The 19,333-nt window shown below is 45.4% G+C and overlaps 1 protein-coding gene across 2 annotated transcripts in view; it reads right to left on the bottom strand.

Annotated features, from left to right (window-relative positions):
- The window catches only part of AVPI1 (arginine vasopressin induced 1), a 52,213-nt gene that overhangs the window by 19,592 nt on the left and 13,288 nt on the right, over positions 1–19,333 (bottom strand). The window lies entirely within an intron of this gene.

Raw genomic sequence — 19,333 nt, 5'->3', positions numbered from 1 at the left:
AACATACAGCCAGTAAAAAAGTCTAAATTTGTACTGGGAATTAATGAGGCCAGAGGATAAGAATATGAAGAGTGCATACCATATCTGGGAAAGATACTTACTAATGCCAGAGCTAGAAAAAATACATGGCAAGTATCTTTGAATCTTCTTTACGCTACAGTTAAACCTGCTCCACTAAAGCAAAAACATTTGTATACCTTGCACAGGGTTTACTGGACCACCTCGGAAAATAGCTACATGTTTTAACAAGCATTTACAATGCAATAGGGCTCGCAGCATTAAAGTTTGAGTTATTGGCATTGTGTATGACAATGAGTTGCATAAATTTTCCGAAAACTCTGAATTGGTGTATAAAGATGATTTGCAAACTGTCATATGTTGCTCAATAATAAGGAGAGTTGGGAATAATTATGCTATGCTATCTTTTGCTATCCTGTGCTTTTTTATTATGCTGTGCTGTGTTTTGTTATGCTATGCTGTGTGTTGTTATGCTATGTTTTGTTATGCTATGCTGGTGACTGAGGTTCAGATGGCAACGCTAGTAAGGCAAACTAAATAAAATGTGAGCAATAGAACCAAATGTATTGTTACTCCAGAATTATAAAAATACTATCTATTCTGGGATGTATTTAACTGTAGGTATTTTCTGCTGTTGTGTTCTTTTCTGTAAGCCTTTGCATGAGTTTGATATTCAAAGAACAGAAAGTATGGAAGGCTATAAATTAGCTTTTTGTCAGTAGTCTTTTCACTCTGAAGCGTTGGCAGAGATCCCTGGTCCTATTATAGAAAATGCATCTGAAAATGTTTTTTTAAGATGAGAGGTTGGGGGTGGACTAGGGTCTGAGAGCAGTGAGAGGAATAAATAGTAACCTAGGGGAGCTATCATTCCTCTCTGCAAAAAAACTGAAAATCGGGGAGGGGCGTGGCTTGGAGCCAACAGTAATGGCTGCACACTAGATGAGCTCTGGGCTCGTTAGTGCTGAAAGCCCAACATTCGTATTTAAGTCCATAACTGGAAGTGAAAATCAGAGCAGGGAAGCATGCTAAACCCTGAAGGAAAGATCGGAGAGGCCGAAATCACAGTGAAATTTGAGGAATGGAGGCGGGAGCTGAGGCCGTGTGAGACCTGCAAGACGGAAAAGAGTGAGCGGAAACCGAAAGCAGAGGCTGGACTGATCTGCCAGTCGGGATGCAGGATATCGGTGAGCCCGCTCGGCGACCAGCAGTCTCCCGCGGCTTAAATGTTACTGGGCCGACTCCCAGGGGATCGATGTTGACGGGATCCCTGGGGCTACAAAACTGTGCAATGTGTGGGCCCGATTGTGGCCTGAGGGCGGTGAAGTCTCTTGAAGGGAGCAAGCGGGAGGACGAGCCCTGAGAGCAATGAAGGCCAGAGAGTGAGGCCGCAGCGCCCGTGAAGACAACAAGGTTAGAGGTTGGACTGGGGCAATGCAGGACGTCCCTAGGCGCACCCAGCAACAGGATTTACTGCATGGCCCGAGATTGCGGCAGCGGGGGGAGGAGGTGTGTGGAGAGAGGAACGGGGCGCGCTGACCGAGCCAGATCTCGGACACCCCTCCACACCTGAGGAGCCAGAAAGAAGATAGTGCATGTGTGCGACGGTGGGGGAGAGGGGGGGTGCACTCGTGTGTGTGTGCGCGCGTGTGTGTATGTGAGCTGGGGGGGGTGTCTCTGTATGTATGTGCGTGCGTGGGCGCTTGTGTGTGTGTATGCGCATGCGTGTGTGCTTCTCAGGAGACAGCGCCTGGCCGCAGCGCTCGTTCGCGTGCGCTGTCACTTTGAAATCGCCTTCAGGGCGATGCGCGCGGCCAGGATTGTCTCCTGGGAAGCACACACGCCGACAAAAGAGCTTCGGCGGAGACGCGCTTCCGCGCGTTCAGCCGAGCCCTAAAAACCAAGCACCTTGCTGTAGAAGATATGGAAACACCGATTCCAATGATGAGCATATGTTTGTAAGATAAAGACACTGATGCCAATGATGAGCATATGTTTATAAGTTGCCATTGGCGTAAAAGGTTTTGGGATACAGTGATCATATGTGAGGTCTTGACCATAGAAATCAAGGTAAGCCAAACTTTAATTATATTTGGAACAGTTATTTCTTTAACCCGCGTCTCCATAGCTCATAGATTAGTCTACTTTACTATATGATCTTTATGGTTAGAAGAGATATTTGTATAAATCGGCTCCATCCTAACCCTTCTTCAAGAAGTAAGGTGATAAATGCACCTGAAAAGCTCAAATATATTGCAGAGCAAGCAATAATGCTAACAACGGTTGGGCATGGTTAAGTCGAGCTACACAGTGAGAAATTAATGCCTGTATGATGATTACACCAATCCAAGCTGAACTGGGCCAAGATAATTTTGTCTTTGGTGTTTCTTTGGCAAATCACGTATCAGAAAGGAAAAGGCAGCTCCGGATGGGAAACGGCCACTACAACACGGCCGTTTCCACAAAAGCCTTTACCACGCATACATTAGAACGCATGCGTGGTTACCACGAAAGCCTTTACCATGTATACCTTTACTACGAGATGCGTAGTAAAGGCATGTGTGGTAAAAATGTGCAAGAATAAAAAGGGGGGTTGTCTCCCCCTCCCCCAAAAAAAGAAAATAAAGTGACGAAGCGAAGTGGAGGCAATTGGCGTCGTTAAAGAGGAAACCGAAAGACGTCATCAAGGAAGATGAAGGAGAAGAGATGATGACGTGAAGAAGTAAGGGGAATTTTAATTAAAAACAAATAATTGAAGGTTAAGGGCAGGGGTAATTAGACGAAGGTTTGGGGTCTTGGGGGGGGGGGGGGACACGTAAGGGTACAGGGGAGGGGTATAACCTTTCCCAAGAGTATGCCCTTACCATGCATAAATTTACAATGAAAATTGTTGTAAATCTATGTGTGGTAAAGGAATATTCGTGGAAAAGGTTATGCGTGAAAAAAGCATTCTGTTGTAATGCATGCATGGTAAAGACATGCGTTGCAACGGAATGCGTTGTAACTACATACAACCCTCCAGATAGACATCTGATGCGGACAAAAAAAGGTAAAGAAAAGAAACACCTAATCTCAAAATAAATGGCAGCAAGACAGATTGTTGTGCTAGGCAGAGAACATGTGTTGAAAAAAGTATCCGTTGCATGTCTAGTGTTTAGATTTTTGGGAGAGAGGGTGCCAATGAATACAAATATTAAAAAAATTACGATTTATATGGGGTATTGGCCTCAAGTGAATTTGTAAAGGACAGTCTTACCTCTTATCATATGCAAGAACTTTCCTTTGTTGGTCAGTACTCTGGCTAACTTCCAGTAGGACAATTCAAATTCTTTATATACTGGATTATCAAAGTACTCTTCAGTGACTGCTAGGATCAAAGAGCAATGGCAAAGCCAAGAGGTCTCACCTTTAGACCTATTGGCTTTAAGTGATGCTGTGCAGCAAGCATTTTTATTTTTAAAGAAAATTGAAAGTAGCCACTTATGCCCTTTTGTAGGCACACACATGGCTACAATTTAAGGTGGTGCCCTTTTCCCTGTTTAGTTAGTGATCTAAGTTAGATTAAAGCAGGTGGGGCGGAAGCAAAAAGGGGTCACGGAAGCAACACAAAGAGCGCGGGTGGAGGAGATGAAGCAACAGGCGATAAAGCAACGTGCAGAGGGTGGGGAGGAAGCACACAGGAGAGTAGGAAATGTGGTGGAGGGGGAATACCAAGTTGGGAAGAGAATTAACGGGTGTGCAAGGAGAAGCAATGGGCCAGAGAGCAACCTGGAGAAGCAATGGGCCAGACAGCAACCTGGAGAGGGCAGGGTAGAAGCACACAGGTGAAAAACTACATGCCCAACATGTAGAGGGCAGGGGAGAAGCACAGAGTGCAGAGGGAGAAAAGCACACGAGGGAGAGATCTGGGGAAAACATGCATTCTCTTGGAATGCCTAGCCCAAAAGAAACAAGCATTTGCAATGCAATAGGTCTCGCATTAGGAAAGTTTGAGCCATTGGTATTGTGAATTACATTTTTTTTATTTATGTGTTGGTTGTGAAAATAGCTATAGTAATAGCTAAAGTAATAGCTTTGTCATTTACAATGCCAATACTTTTAACTTTCCAAATGTGACACCTATAGCATTTGTAATGCAATATGTGTTGTATTTTCACGAAAATCCAAGAACAGAAGTGAAATATTAACATTTTTTTGTGACATTTATAAGACAGACGTTATTGTTGTTCGAGTACTTTACGCTGGTGTTTGGATTCCTGTAAATCCCCAGTGTTGCAGGGTGCTTAAGAATTTTGTGATCACAGTGGTCAAGGTCAGGTACTCACGCTGGTCTATAAGGAAAACATTTACTAGAAACACAAGATATGAAGACAGTCCCAGACTAACACGTTTTCACAAAAACAAACACATAACAGAAATAGGTCAACACTTAATTGTTCTTATTAAAACCGTTTAAGTAAAGTGTTTACGTACACACAACTCACACAGAACTGCAATAGTAATGCCCTAGTTTATCAGGTGGCATTCAATTGAAAGCAGTACATGAAATAGCAAGATGATTTGCAGCCTCTGCTTTTAGAGAAAGACACAAAGAAGATGAGAGAAACAATACTGAACAATACTGCAGCTGTGTAGCCATTCAACATAAAGGGTTAGGGGTGATCTTAAACTGTTAGATAAAACAGAACTATTAGTTCCAATAAAACTTGAACTATTACACTGTTAAAAAATAAACACACTAAAGTACTTCAACAGCAGCAACTTTTCACATTTCAGCATAATGATTTAATACAAATCTAATCACACGTGCAGGCAGATTTCTCTGGGGATGAAACATTACTGACAGGATTTCTGGAAAAAATGATTGAACATGACACGTTTTTACATTTAAAAAGCGAAAGCACACACTAAATTGTAAAGAAAAAGGACAGTAAAAAGAAAACATTCTTCACCTGATGCCCTCAATCAATCTGGCACAATCTGTTTTCCCCCCATGGCTGCCTATAAATCTAGAGCACGGATGTAAACACGCATACACTAGACTAAACAATGGCTATAAGCAGCCCCAGCTCACTCTCTCTCATGCACGTCCCGTGCAAGACTGTGGGAAAATCGCACCAATGACATGGAGGAACTCAAGTGAGGTTTTCTGAAAACAACCCAGAGTATGTAGAAGGGCCTGGAAGCTTTCAAGACAGAGTTTTTAACTAATACTTGGCACGAAGAAAAGATTTATGTGCCATCTTTGGCTAAAATACTCAAATTAATTACCCAAAGGGGCAAAGCACCAAAAGTGTAAAGTCCGCGCTATATAAAAATGCATAAATACATGAATAAATAAATACCGCCTTCGGGTAAAGTCCGCGCTATATAAAAATGCATAAATATATGAATAAATAAATACCGCCTTCGGGTAAAGTCCGCGCTATATAAAAATGCATAAATACATAAATAAATAAATACCGCCTTCGGGTAAAGTCTGCGCTATATAAAAATGCATAATTAAATAAATAAATAAATAAATACCGCAAAACATCCTCGTTACTCTGCCGGCCTGCGACCAGGAAGTCAGGCAGGCCGGCGCGACAACAGGAAGTAGGAGGGCGGGAGCCTACCCCGCCTCCCACGGAAGAGCCGCGATTGGAGCCGTGTTTGGAGCACCGGAGCAGGCAGGAGCCTACCCTGCGCCCCGGTGCCGAAGGAGGGAAGAAGAGTCCTGCTGCCGGGCCTTGCAGCGGAGGAGAGGAAGCCGGTGAGCGCGTTGCTGAGCTGCGGGTGGGCGGGGGGGGGAAGCATGTACGCGCGTGCGGGGGTGGGGGGGGCGGCATGTGTATGTGTGTGTGTGTGTGTGTCTGTGTGTGTGTATGTGTCTTGGAGTGCGTGTGTGTGACTGTGGGGGAGGGGGTGTGTGAGCGAGTGTCTGTCTGCGATGTGTACGGCGCGGGACCTGACGTGCGCGTTCGCGCACACGAATCCAGCTAGAAAAGCTCGCACACCCTACGGTCCGTCCTTCCCCCCAGAGTGATCGCTATTGGTCTCCAGCTGGATGCATCCTTACGGATGCATTTCCAACGAGACCCAAAAAGTACTGCTTGACAAACAAGCAGAGGAAGCACAGTAGCTATCCAATCAAAAGTGATGGTAAAGAGGCAATGCTCCATGGGAATGGTAAACACATATTTGACAAACTGGGACACGAATAAAAAGCAGACAAATGAGTGATAGGAAAGCCATCCAATGGTAAACAATAGGCTGACTCCAAGCCCTTGTATGTTCTTGGTACGCCCACAATATTTCTCGCAAAAGAAAGTACATGCGCTGTGTAGTAGGCAAGACCTAAAAAAGGCCTCAGGGGAAAAAAAAACTTTGGGGGGCAGGGAAGATACCCTGATGCGAGTGCACTTAGTCTTAATGCTTTACTGGTCACATGTGCTAATCTCAATCACTGGTGAGTTTGCCATCATTGTTAAAAAGTTACCTATATTAAAATAGGTTACAGTTTGGGCAAGCCCTGATATTAAGATTTTATACTATATGATTGATTCAATGATATAACATCTGATATATCCAAAACACGTGTTATATGTATTATACTTGCTATTCTACAAGAGAAATAAAACCTATTTGGGGGAAACAATCGTTGGGTTAACCAGTGGTTTGTAACTGCTTTGTAGGGTTTTTTTTTAGAGTCATAACTCTATTATGAACCGTTGCAAGATCGATCGCGCCTATCAAGTTGTAGGTTAGGTCTTGAATACCTCTTACTCTAACAAAACCCTTTAGGTCCTGATGCAACAAACCAACTCATAATACCATTCAACTGCTCTGCTAAAACCTTGACAAAGATCTTATAGACCAGGTTAAGCAGAGAGATTGGTCTGTATGAGTCACACTGATTCGCCGTTAGTTGGCTTTAAAATCATCCCATGAAGGAGGCATATTCCCACGGTTATCAAAAATATGAGAAAACAGCTTATCCATTTTTGGGACCAGAACTTCAGCCAAAGATTTATAAAGCTCAGCTGGAAGTCCATCTGGCCCTGGCGCCTTGCCTTTCTTACACAACTTTATTGCCTTCTCAATCTCAAGTTGGGATATGGGTTTATTAATATTGCTGGAGGCTGCCTCACTAACTATTTCTGAGGGATAACTCTTAAGCCAAGATTCTATTATGCTATCCTGAGGAATGAGCTCCTCTCTATAAACTTCTTCAAAAAGCTTTTGAAAGGCTTCTTCAATATCTACCGGGCCCTGGCACACTTTCCCGGTAACATTACATACCAATTCTCCTATATTACTCATTGCTAAATCTTGCTTAGTTTTCCGCGCAAGAAGTTTACTTTATTTATTTATTTATTTTGAAAGTTTTATATAGCGCGAACAAGATCTTTGCAGATAACAGAGCGCTTTACAGAGGCAGGTGTAATCATCATCAAGATCATCAAGTTCAAGTACATAGCAAAAATATTACGTATAGTACAGGTATGAGGTAGCAAGGCATAGTTGGAGCGTATGACAACAAAAACGCTGCAACTATACAGAGATGGAGAAAAAAGGATCTAAGCCCTTTAGACTAATATAAGTCAAAACACACGTGCAGAGGAATATATAGGCTATATCATAATAAAATACTGGAGTACTGTTCGCAGTGTAAGTCAAACGCATTGTTCAAGTGTATTTAGCCATAAGGATACTTTTGACTTCTTTCTTAAAAAGAAGGGAGGAGGAGATGAGCCTCGTTTCAGGAGGAAGTGTGTTCCAGATCCTGGGCGCCATTCCAGAGAAGGAGCGTTTGTAAGTTTTTTCCTTCCGGAATCTTCGCGGTTTCAGCAGAAGATTGTTTGTGCTCCTGGTAGTTCTGGACCCGCCGGAGATTGTCAACTTATGAGAGAGGTAGCTGGGTGATTTCAGGTGTATAGCCTTGTGCGTCATGCAGGCAATTTTCAGCTGTATTCTGGCTTCAAGGGGCAACCAGTTCAAGGATTTGAAGTCAGGGGAGATATGCGAGTGTTTTTTTGATCTCGTGATGAGTCTCGCTGCCACATTTAGTGACGCTCTGAGGGGTGCAGTTGTTGTTAGGGGGAGGCCGCAGAGGGCCACGCTGCCGTAGTCTATGCGAGGAATGACTAGAGCTTGTACTGCTGTTTGGAAGTCTTTTGCTGGAAGGAAAGGTTTCAGTTTCCTCAAGGTATTTATTTGGAAGTTCGTCCCCTTGGTAGCCTTGCTGATATGCTGCTGCATGTTGAGGTTGGTGTCAAGTGCTATGCCTAAGGATTTTGCTGAGTCCACGATGGTCGGTTGGACATTGAGTGCTGTTAGGTGCTTAAGCCATGTTTGAGCGGAGGATATTTTCGAGGGAGGTGAGATTAGGAGGAACTCAGTCTTCATAGCATTGAGTTTGAGGTGGTTATCGGCCAGCCAGGATTGGGTGCTTCTGATCGTTGAGTTCAGACTCAGGATGTCTTTGGGGGAATGTAACTTGAGATATATTTGAGTGTCATCGGCGTACATGTGAAAGTGTACATTTGATGTTTGTAGCAGGGTGGTGAGAGGCTCCATAACTAGGTTGAACAAAGTAGGGGATAGGCAGGATCCTTGAGGGACACCTAACGAAACCGGTACTGGGGAAGACATCAGGTTTTTGCTCTTGAATTTTTGAGACCTGTTGTGTAGTAAGGAAGCGAACCAGCGAAGCACAGTCCCAGAGAAGCCCATTCTTGTCTTTAGGAGATAGAGTAAGTTTTCATGTTTCACTGTGTCAAATGCTGAAGAGAGATCAAGAAGGATGAGGAGGCAGGTATTATTTTGATCTAAGATTTGGATGGCATCGTCAATTATGTGAGTCATAGCGGTTTCAGTGCTGTGCCCAGCTCGGAAGCCTGATTGGTGTGGGTTGAGGAGATCAAACTGTTCTATGTGCTTTGTCATTTGTAATTGGACGCATTTTTCTAAGAGTTTGGCGAGAGTGGGAATATTGGTAATCGGACGGTAGTTGTTTAGATCAGTGGGGTCGGCTGTTGGTTTCTTCAGTAAAGGTGTAACTTGTCCAACTTTGAGGGAGTCCGGGATGGTTCCTTGTAGTAGAGAGCTATTGATAATTTTAGTCCAGAGTGGGAGTAGCAGAGGGATGAAGGCTTTTACGGCATTAGCAGGGAGAGGGTCAGTGAGGTGATTGGATGGTTTTAGGGTGCTGAGTATTCTGTCAATTTCTTCTTCAGAGTAAGTGTCAAAGGATGACCAGGTCGCATTGTTTTTTAGATTATTGGGAGTTATGCAGTTGGGTATTGAGTAAAGGCTTGCGTCATTGAGGAGGTCTCTCCTTATATTGTCAGTGTTTTTGTTAAAGAAGGATGAGAAATCTTCACAGGAAGGAGTAGTGCTCATAATGTCGATAGCTGGGGGTTGTTCCTTAGATTGAGATCGGATTAGCTCGAACAGTTTACTTGGACGGTTTTTTGCTTGGTCTAGCTGGAGTCTGAAGAACTCTGACTTTGAGCGTTTTATTTTCCTTAAATATGCATTTCTCTTTTTCCTCAGAGTTTTAAGATGCAGTGCCGAGGGGACTGATCTCCAGGTGCGCTCTGCCATTCGCATAGCCCGTCTCTCTTCATTGAGACTCCCGTTGTACCAGGGGTTGGATATCTTAGTGGATACTCTTTTCAGTTGCATTGGAGCGGCCTCATTGATTATTGAGGTCATGGAGTTGAGATAGTGGTCAGTTAGGTCCTGGACGTCAGTAACGTCGGAAGGGGGGAGTAGGAGATTGCAGCTGTTAGGGGGTAGAGAGTTTGGATTGAGTTTCTTCATGTCTCTTTTCCAAACTTTGGGCATGGTGTATTGCACCGGGATGAGTTTTACTTTTTCCTTAATGAGGAATGTGATAATATGGTGGTCTGACCAGTCACAAGGTTGGATTGAGTCAAGTTGAGTGGTGCCTTCTTTGGAGATGACCAGGTCGAGGATAGAGCCTTTGTCATGTGTTGGAGTGTTGCAAATTTGCGTGAGGTCAGAAGCGATAAGGACATTTTTGAGGCTATTAACTACTGCGTCACTGCTATCATTCCAGTGGAGATTGTAGTCACCCAGGTAAATTTGTGTGTTTTGCCGTCCTGCGTTGATAGATATTGTGTCCATGAGTTGTTGGGAGAAGAGGAGGTTGTCCCCCGGGGGGTGGTACATGATGTGTAGTGAACATACAGGTTTGTTCTCACGGATGACATCAAGGCATAAGTATTCACAGGAGGTATGAGAAGGGGCGGTGACTTTATTGATAGAGAGGTTGCTCTTGTAAATGCAGGTGATTCCGCCGCCTGTCTTGTTGGGCCTGTCAAGTCTAGTGATGCAGTAGTTGGGTGGGACTAGGATATCCATGATAGGATTGGAGGATTCAGTTAACCATGTCTCAGTTAGTATGGCCAAGTCAATGTTCCTGGACAGGATGAGGTCAGCGACCTCCGTCGAGTGTTTTTGGGCCGATCTACAGTTGAGAAGTGTGCATTTGAGTCTGGGGGTGCACGGGGAGGTGGAGGGGTCCATAGTGAGAGGGACTTTAGTGAGGTTGTCGGGAACAGAGCCTCTGTTGCTATGCGTGGGGTGCCTAATAGGGTTGGAGAGAATCGTAGGGATGGACATGTGCGTGGTGGCTAAGCTGTTTTGGGTTGCCGGTGCATATGTGCTGAGTAGGGTGTGTATATCGCTGTCCGAGAGAGTCTTGATTGCGCGCTGGGGGCGGTTGGCGGTATTGCGGGCGGGGATGGAGGTCCAATGTAAGGAGCGATTAGGATGTGACTTGATGGTGCGCTTAGGCCTGTTGGAGGTATTGCGAGAGGGAATAGAGGTTCCACGTATGGGGTGCCTAGGATGTGGGGGGGGAGTTGATGATTCGTTGAGACGTGGTGGAGAGGGGTGGATGCTCAGTGTGCGTGAGGAGTGACTCTTTGAGTGTGTGGAGATCTTCTTTCACTTGGAGGAGGGTGGTCATGATTGCGTCCAGCGTGCCGTTGGGTATGGGGTTAGAGTTATTGGAAGGGTAATCAGTAACAGGTGGGGTGAGGCAAATGCGAGACGTGTGGAAATTGGTCGAAGCGGGGGGGCAATTGTAGTAAAGGGGAGTGAGAATGGGGGGGGTGGAGATGTTGAGGGGGGAGTGGGGACCAGGAGTGGAGGGTGAGCTAAGGGTGGGGAGTGAACTGTTGGGGGACGAGTGGAGGCTAGGAGTGACGGGGGTGCATGGGGTGGGGGGGAAGTGTTGAGTGTTGGGTGTTGGTCTGGAATGAGTTGAGTGCCACAAAAGGGGGGGGCGCTGTTGGGGGAGGAGTGAAGGCTAGGAGTGGCGGGAGTGCATGGAGTGGGGGGGGGAGATGATGAGGGACGGGTGTATGTCAGGAGTTGTTTGAGTGCAGAGAGTGGGGGGGAGGTGTTGAGGGAGGAGTGGGGGCCCGGAGGGGGGGGGAGCAGGGAGTGGGGGGAGAGAGGGCACCGTTGGAGGGGGAGCTAGGTGTGGCAGGAGTGTAGGGAGTGGGGGGGGGTGATGGTATTGAGGGGGCATTTGGGATGGCATAGAGTCGGGTTGTGAGGGTCAGAGGCGGTGGGTCGTTCTGCGGTGTTAGTTGGAGGTGAGGAGTTCTGGTTCAGTTGGATTGGGGTATGTGTGGAGGGCCAACCATTGGGGAGGTGCTCTTTGAAAGTGGGGAACAGAATGTCAAGTAGTTCCAGGTTTCTGTCTGTGGATTGAATTAGAACAATCCCGTTATTGTAAATAGTAATGGCTGTGCTGCCTGGGAAGAGTTTAGATGGTGCGATGGAGAGAGTTAGTCCATGAGCGGATTTCCTGGTGGTGGAGACGTTGAGTAGGGTAAAGAACGCTTTTTTCCATTGAGCTTTGCGTGCGGTGTGGAAGATGATATCAGTGTTCAGGGACCCATTTACCGGAGAGAAGTAGGTGTCGGCAAAGGGTGTTTCAGGGTGGGACCTCAGGAAGTTGTGTTTAAAGCGTTTAGCGGCTTTTTTTGTGAGCGCGGGTGGGTAGATTATTTTATACGTGTGCTTGCCGCAGTGATCCATGTTAGGATGGCGTCAAGGCGAGTGTGGGAGAGTGCACAGAGACTTCTCCAGACTTTACCAGAGCCTTCTCCGTATTCAAAGTGCGCCATTTTACTGGCTTCCCACCTTTTCTGCAATCTCGCATCTACTACCCCTGCCAATGCTATTCTATAGGATAGCAGTCTGTCGGTTGTGTCCCTATCTATACTTCCTCCTTGCACCATTAGATTTTGTTCTAACTCTTGAATTTTATCTTCTATTTCTTTTATCTCCATTTTATATTTCTTCTGTCTGGCATACTGAATAGAAGTTATACATCCTCTTAAGAAAGCCTTACAGGCATCCCATACCGTTTCTATGGGAGCACAATCAATATTTTGTGAGAAAAAGACATGTGTTTCTACCACTAGTCTTTCTACTGTTACCTCCTCAAACAGAATAGCTCGATCTAACGTCCATCTTTTATTTATTGGTTTAGTGGGAAGTCTCAACACTAATGTTACAGCAACATGGTCAGATAAATGACCTCCTAGATGTTTCACTTTTGTCACCCAAATTCTCAGGGTCTCACTAATTAAAAAAAAAAATCTAGCCTAGATCTATGACCATACTTCTTATTGTGAAACGTGTAACATCTCCTACCTCCCTCTCTGTCTCTCCATATATCTGTCCACCCTAATTGCTTCATCGTGCTCCTCAGCAAAGACCTAATTTTACAATTTTGTGATGCTATACTGTTTAGGGATCTATCCATTATGGATGCTGGATGCAACAAAAGCGTTTGATCGGGTTAATTGGACCTATTTGATTAAAGTATTAGAGAAATCAAATCTGGGGGAAACATTTTGTAGGGTTATCTCAGCCATTTATCATGCACCAATAGTTAGAATTTTGATAAATAGAAATCTTTCCTCTTCAATACAAGTGCAAAAGGGCACAAGGCAGGGATGCCCCCTTTCGCCGATGTTATTTAATTTATATATTGAGTCCTTTGCAGAAAGCATAAGGAGACACCAGCATATTCTCCCGTTTAGATTCGGCAATTGGGGAAAAAAGGGTCTCATTATATGCAGATGACATCATGGTATACACGTCAGACCTCGAGAAGACTTTTTCTATTATATATAATTTAGCTGAGCAGTTTGGCAATATTTCAGGATATGAGATAAACCAATCAAAAACAGAGTGTTTGGCTTGGAATTATACAGCCTGTTCTCTTCAACTTAAAAAGGAATGAGATACTTAGGTATAAAAATTACTCAGGACATTAACGATATACCTTACATAAATTTCTGTAAAATAGAGAAATTTCTGACTCTCTAAAAAGTTGGGCATATTTACCCCTAACGTTAATAGGTAGAGTTAATCTAGTAAAAATGATGCTCTTACCTAAATTATTTTTATTTTTGAAAATATACCGCTAGCCTTCAAAGAAGAACGCTTGAGGAAACTTCAGTCAAATATTAATTCATTTATATGGGCTTCTAAAGGGACTAGAATTTCCTGGGAGAAACTTCGAAGAAGGAAAAATAAAGGAGGGCTAAGTGTGCTGGATATAATTACTTATGCGTGGGTCTTCCTTATGAAAGCTGGTAAGATGCTGATGAATTAGCCTAATTCTTCAGACATAGGAAAAATGTTTAAGGAAATGTTACAAGACTTAAAAGGAGCGGAATATGCTTTTGTTTATAAATTTGGAGATCCTCGCTTCTTCAAGGAAGTCCGGCTGAAAACTTTAAAGGATTTAGCAATTACTTGGAGCAAAATTAGAAAGCTTTTAAAAATCAGCTATTAGAGTCCCAAGGCGCCTATATGGGAAACACACCTGGCACACCTGTGTGGACTACAGACTTACCAGTACCATTAAAGCTGGCTGGTGTAAACCGCTGAGAACAACTTATTCCGGAGGGAATTTTGTTACCCTGGGAAGACCTAAAGTTTATAACGGATAATCAATTATCAAAATTCCAAATATTTAAAGATCAAAAGCTGGTCCCAAGCGGTTAGTATTTCGGTTGTTTTTTTTAATGAGTTTGAGAACGCTCTGAGATCTACACAACTAAACAAGAAAGAAGTGGCAAACTTTTATTGGCTCCTGATAGATCTGGCAGACGGTGATTTTATCCTTCCAATACAGCTGTTCGGCGAGTGCTTGCCCGGCGTCAGTACAGAAGATATATGGCAAGTATCTTTTGATTTACTATATTCTACAGTCCAAGCTGCCAATTTAAGGAGGAACCATCTTTTTTCTCTTCACAGAGTATATTGGTCTCCTCTAAAGTTATCAAAGTTTGCAAAAGGTACCATTCCATGCTGTCCAAAATGCCGGAAGGATAAAGCTAACGATGAGCATATGTTCATAAGCTGCCCTAGCTTACAACAATTTTGGGGTCTGGTAATAAAAAGGTATCAAAGATATATTTGAGTTTGATATTCAGGTGAGCATTTCCTTAATATTTTTGGGCATTTTTCAGAATTATAATTTGTTACCATTAGATATTAATAAGTTATGTATTTATCTCATCCTATTAGCGCGTAGAGAAATTTGTAAATGTTGGATCACATGTACTCCCGGTTTATCTAGATTGGCTTAACTCTATAAAATATGTAATGAAATTGGATATAGCCACAAATAAAGAAAATAATATGAAGAGGGCTTTTTGGACACCATGTATAGAATAGATGGATAGTCTTTGAATTAGGGATATGTTTTGTCCAATTATGCCTCTACATGGAATTACTTCACCACTCGGGTCAGTTCTGGGGTGCACAGATAGAAGAAGAGAACGGACAAGGTACGAGAGGTTCTGTGTAAAGTGCAATCCATTAAAATGAGAGCTCTCGCGCTGGTCCCATCTGACAGGAGGGACAGCGGAGGTAATCAAGCTGCTCTGGCAAGATTTAATGGCGTATGAGGACAAAAAAAAAAAGAATTGGAAACGTTTTTCCTCTTGTGCTCCACCATTCCCCCTGGGAATGGCTTTCTAACAGAGAGTGAAACTCTCGCTTCAGCTGGGAAGGGACTGCGTTCAGAGGAGAACTGTTCTTAATTTCTTTCATTAATTCAGTGAAAGGAGGGTTATAGACTTGCTGAAGATGACTGCCATGGCTCCGTTTGGTTTTGATGTATTTTTTTGCTATCCCAGTAGGTGATCATTCTAACAAAATATAGGATTTTGTAAAGCACATGTTAACCCTGAAGGATATCTTGGCACTGAAATAACAGATGTTTATTCTTACCCAATGGTACTTGTTTTATCGACCTCAGAAGGATGAACGGTTGAGTGATCTGCCAGGATTTGAGGGTCATGGGCGTAGGTGGTTTGCAAATCATACATACCAAACTACACACTACACCTTTAACAACATAGCACACATTTCAAAATGTGTGTGTATATTATACAAAGTCAGGTAGAAATTCTGTGACAGCTACACCTCGTTGATGTAAACACTAATAACTTAAAACAAAAAAGTACCTCTTCGTTGCACTCTTTCTAACCTCTTTATTCTAAATGGGGTCCAATAGGTTGGGTTGTATCAACTAAAACATCAGCTCTCAGGCGCATTAAACCTTAGTGATAACATTAAACTAAATATTTAACCTAATTAAAGCTCAATTAAAACTTACTTTAAAGCTTAACAATCTTTCACTTAACGCTTTAATTTAACTTTTTTAGATTACACCTTAATGCTAACATTAAACTAAAGCATTAAACCTTAGGAGAAAACGATGAATTGCTTCCAACTATCCAAAATCGCCTTCGGTTATTACGTCAGCGTTTACATAGAATGCCAGCCGGCCAGGGGGAGGGGAATGGGGTAGAATTCATAATTGTATGCCCTTTTAGCAATCTTTTTTAAACTTGTGCGGTAGGTTTAACATGAATAATGTCTATTGTGTTTTCAAGTGCAGTGCATCTCATCATTGTGTGGTCTGATTCGCTAGTCTAGGCTTTATGAAGCTCATAACTTTCAGACAGTCATCTATAGCTTTTCTCTTTGTTGTTTTACCAATCACCACAAGTGAGCTATTGACCAATAGTAACAACTTCACTTTTGGTTTCTGCTATCAATTTCATCCACTCAGAAGCTGCATGAACTCTTCTAAGATACTACATATATTAAAACTGGCTCAATCTTAAACAAATCATCCAGGGGCTCATTTCCTGGTATTGCAAAGGTTCTGATGTGCTTTGTAGGAGGTAGAAGTGGGTAAGATTACACCATCACTACTAATAAATGTCTCCAGAGCCACTAGGCAATGCTGAGCTATTTGGAAACGTTGTGAGTCTTTCTTCATCACCACCTAATTAGTACACTTACGTATTTCTCATAACACACTAAACTAGAATGTTGTTGCCAAAATGCTCTCCGCTTTCACCCTAAACAAGGCTGGGAGGGAGGGTGGATCGTGGTTGTGGACCAGGAGATTTGGAAGGAGAGAAGTGTAGTGGGGCGAGGTCAGGGCCTCGCGCACAGCGCTAGCTAAGGGAAGGACACACACACAGCACTAGTATGGTATGCCGGAAAGACCCCGAGCGGTCTTCCGCCTCTTTAATATATACCTCGGGGCGTGCCCGTCCCGAGGGTGAATGCGTGCGTGTATGTGTGTTGTAACATTGTAGGTGAGAGGCCGGGTGGCTCTCTACATCCCTCCTTCAATTTAGTTCACATATAAACCATCCCCACATAATCGCTATGGGGAAGTGCATATAAAGTCTCGAAGTCTTTGGCTTGGCCCTGGATGGGGCCGCAGGTGGTATCTGTGGTTGGTCCGGGCAGGAGACTCAACAGCCCCGGCCGGGGTTGTCGTTTCATCTCGGGAAGAAAAAGTGCCCCCAGTTATTTCACTTCGGGGCACACCAAGGTGACGCCTGTCTTCTCCTGGCTGGTCACAGCTCGGGAGGGGCACGGAGTTTTGGGCCCCTGTTCTTCCATCATCCGGGCCATCTGCACCGATATCGATGGTTTCATCGGCTTCCTGGGGAGTGCCATCCGGCACTCCAACTCGTTTGAAACAAGATACATTCCGTGTAACGGTCTGTTGGCCGAGACGGGCCGTCACCATTGTTCCTTGAACCCTCTCCACGACCCACCGTTCTGGTTCGAACGGGGTTCTAAATTTCCACCCAGGGTGCCGATCTTGCACCACAACAATGTCTCCTTCTTGCAGGCCTGGGTGTCGAGCATGTCGTTTCTCGCTTGCCTTCTGGTTTGTGACAATTCTCCGTGCTTGGACGGCACCACCATCTCTCTCTTCCGGGGTCCATGTGGAGGATGCTGGGATGTTGCCTCGCGGTGCACTTTTGAACATGACATGCGCCGGTGCGCAGTGGGTGGTGCTGTGCGGGGTCTGCCGGTAGGCACTCAGGAATTGGTCCAGTGCAGCTTCAGGGTCTTTGCCATCGTTGACGGCGATGCGGAGTGCCCGGTTGAGAGTCCGCATGAGCCTCTCCACTTCACCGTTGGCTTGCGGCCACAACGGTGTGATCTTGCGGTGCTTTATCCCTAGGCTCTCCATGTATGTCTGGAACTCTCGCCCTTGAAAAGGGGGTCCATTGTCCGACTTCACCTCCTCCGGGAGCCCCATAGTGGCAAAGATGTGGTCTAGCGCTTTCTTGACTGGTCCAAAGGCTGTGGAGGAGAGTAGTTCTACGACAGGGAACTTTGAAAAGGAGTCTACGACGACCAGCGTGTGACGACCATCTGGGAAGCTCCCAAAGTCGATGCTTAGCTTGGTCCAGGGTGTTGTCGCCGCTTCTTCAGTGATGACTGGGGCTGGGGCCGGATCTGACCCCGTGATGGTGCAGGCATGGCAGGAGCGCACCATCTCATCGACCATGCGATCCATGGCCGGGAACCATACTTTGTTGCGAAGCCTGGCCTTCGTCTTGGCTGTCCCCTGGTGACCCGTGTGAGCGATCACGAGGGTCTGTTGTTGGAGGCTTGCAGGCACTACGATGAGATGCCCTCTCAGTATGACGCCTTCATCACCGACGCTCAATTCATGTCGGATCTGCCACAGTTGTTGTCTGGCGTGGCTAACCTCCGGACGGAGTCCCTGAGCCCCCTCCAGAAATCGGGTCCAACTTCCGGTGTCCAGGGCATTCTTGACACGGATCAGAGTCTCATCTTCCGCGGTGGCTCTTCCAATCTCTGGCAAGGTGAGGGTTTCCGGGCATGCAGCCACCGACACCATGTGTACGAATTCCTCCACTAGTGGACTATCAGCCAGGGAGACTGCTTTCCTGGTGACGTCCGGATGTCTGGACAGATAGTCCGCAGGATTATTGGCGCCGGGCCGGAAGATTAGGGTGAAGTTGTAGCCTTGCAGCTGGACGGCCCATCAATCAATCCGCGGTGGTGCAAGCCTGGAGGACCCGGTGAATAGGGGCAGGAGTGGCTTGTGGTCGGTCACGATGGTGAAAGGTTGACCGCAGAGGTACAAGTGAAAGTGTTGGCAGGCCCACTTGATGGCTAGCGCCTCCCGCTCGATTTGAGCATATCTCGTTTCAGTGTCCGTGAGAGCCTTGCTCGCATATGCGACAGGTTTCCAGTCGTTCTGGCCATATTCCTGCAGTAGAACCGCGCCGAGGCCTACGGGGCTGGCATCCACTACCAATTCGGTCTTCCTGCGTGGCTGGAAGTAGGCCATCGAGGCTTTATCCAGAAGGCTCGCCTTGATTTCCTGAAAGGCCTGGTTTGCTGCGCCTGTCCATTCCCATTCATGGTCCTGTCTAGTGAGAGCGCGGAGGGGCTCGGCCAGGTCAGCTAAATTAGGTATGAAGCGGCCACAGTATGTGGCCATCCCGAGGAAGCTTCTCACCTCGGTGGGGTTTCTGGGTGTGCTGGCATTCTGTATAGCTTCCGCCTTCTTTGGGTCAACGCGGAGCCCTTCGCGCGTGAATCGGTAACCGAAGAAATCCACCGCTTCTTGGTAGAACGAGCACTTCTCCTTGTGGAGGGTCAGTCCATGTTCCTGTAGCCTCTGGAGGGTGGCCCTCAGATGTGCGTGGTGCTCCACCAGCGTGTTCGAGTATATCAGAATGTCATCGCTCAAGTTGATGACCCCACACAGCCCGGACAGAACTTCCCTTATGGCGTCTTGAAATACTTCGGCCGCCGATGACACTCCAAAGCTTAACCTCTTGTACCTCCGGAGCCCGACATGGGTGGAGAATGTCGTGATGTATCGGCTGCTCTGATCAAGTTCTAGCTGGTGGTAACCCGCGTTGAGATCAAGTTTGGAGAACCACTTTGCCCCATTGAGGTCGGC

Source organism: Lissotriton helveticus, chromosome 5_1 (genome assembly GCF_964261635.1).
Source record: "Lissotriton helveticus chromosome 5_1, aLisHel1.1, whole genome shotgun sequence".
NCBI lineage: Eukaryota > Metazoa > Chordata > Amphibia > Caudata > Salamandridae > Lissotriton > Lissotriton helveticus.
Note: the sequence above shows the minus strand (reverse complement) of the source record. Positions and strands in the feature narration are given on the sequence as shown.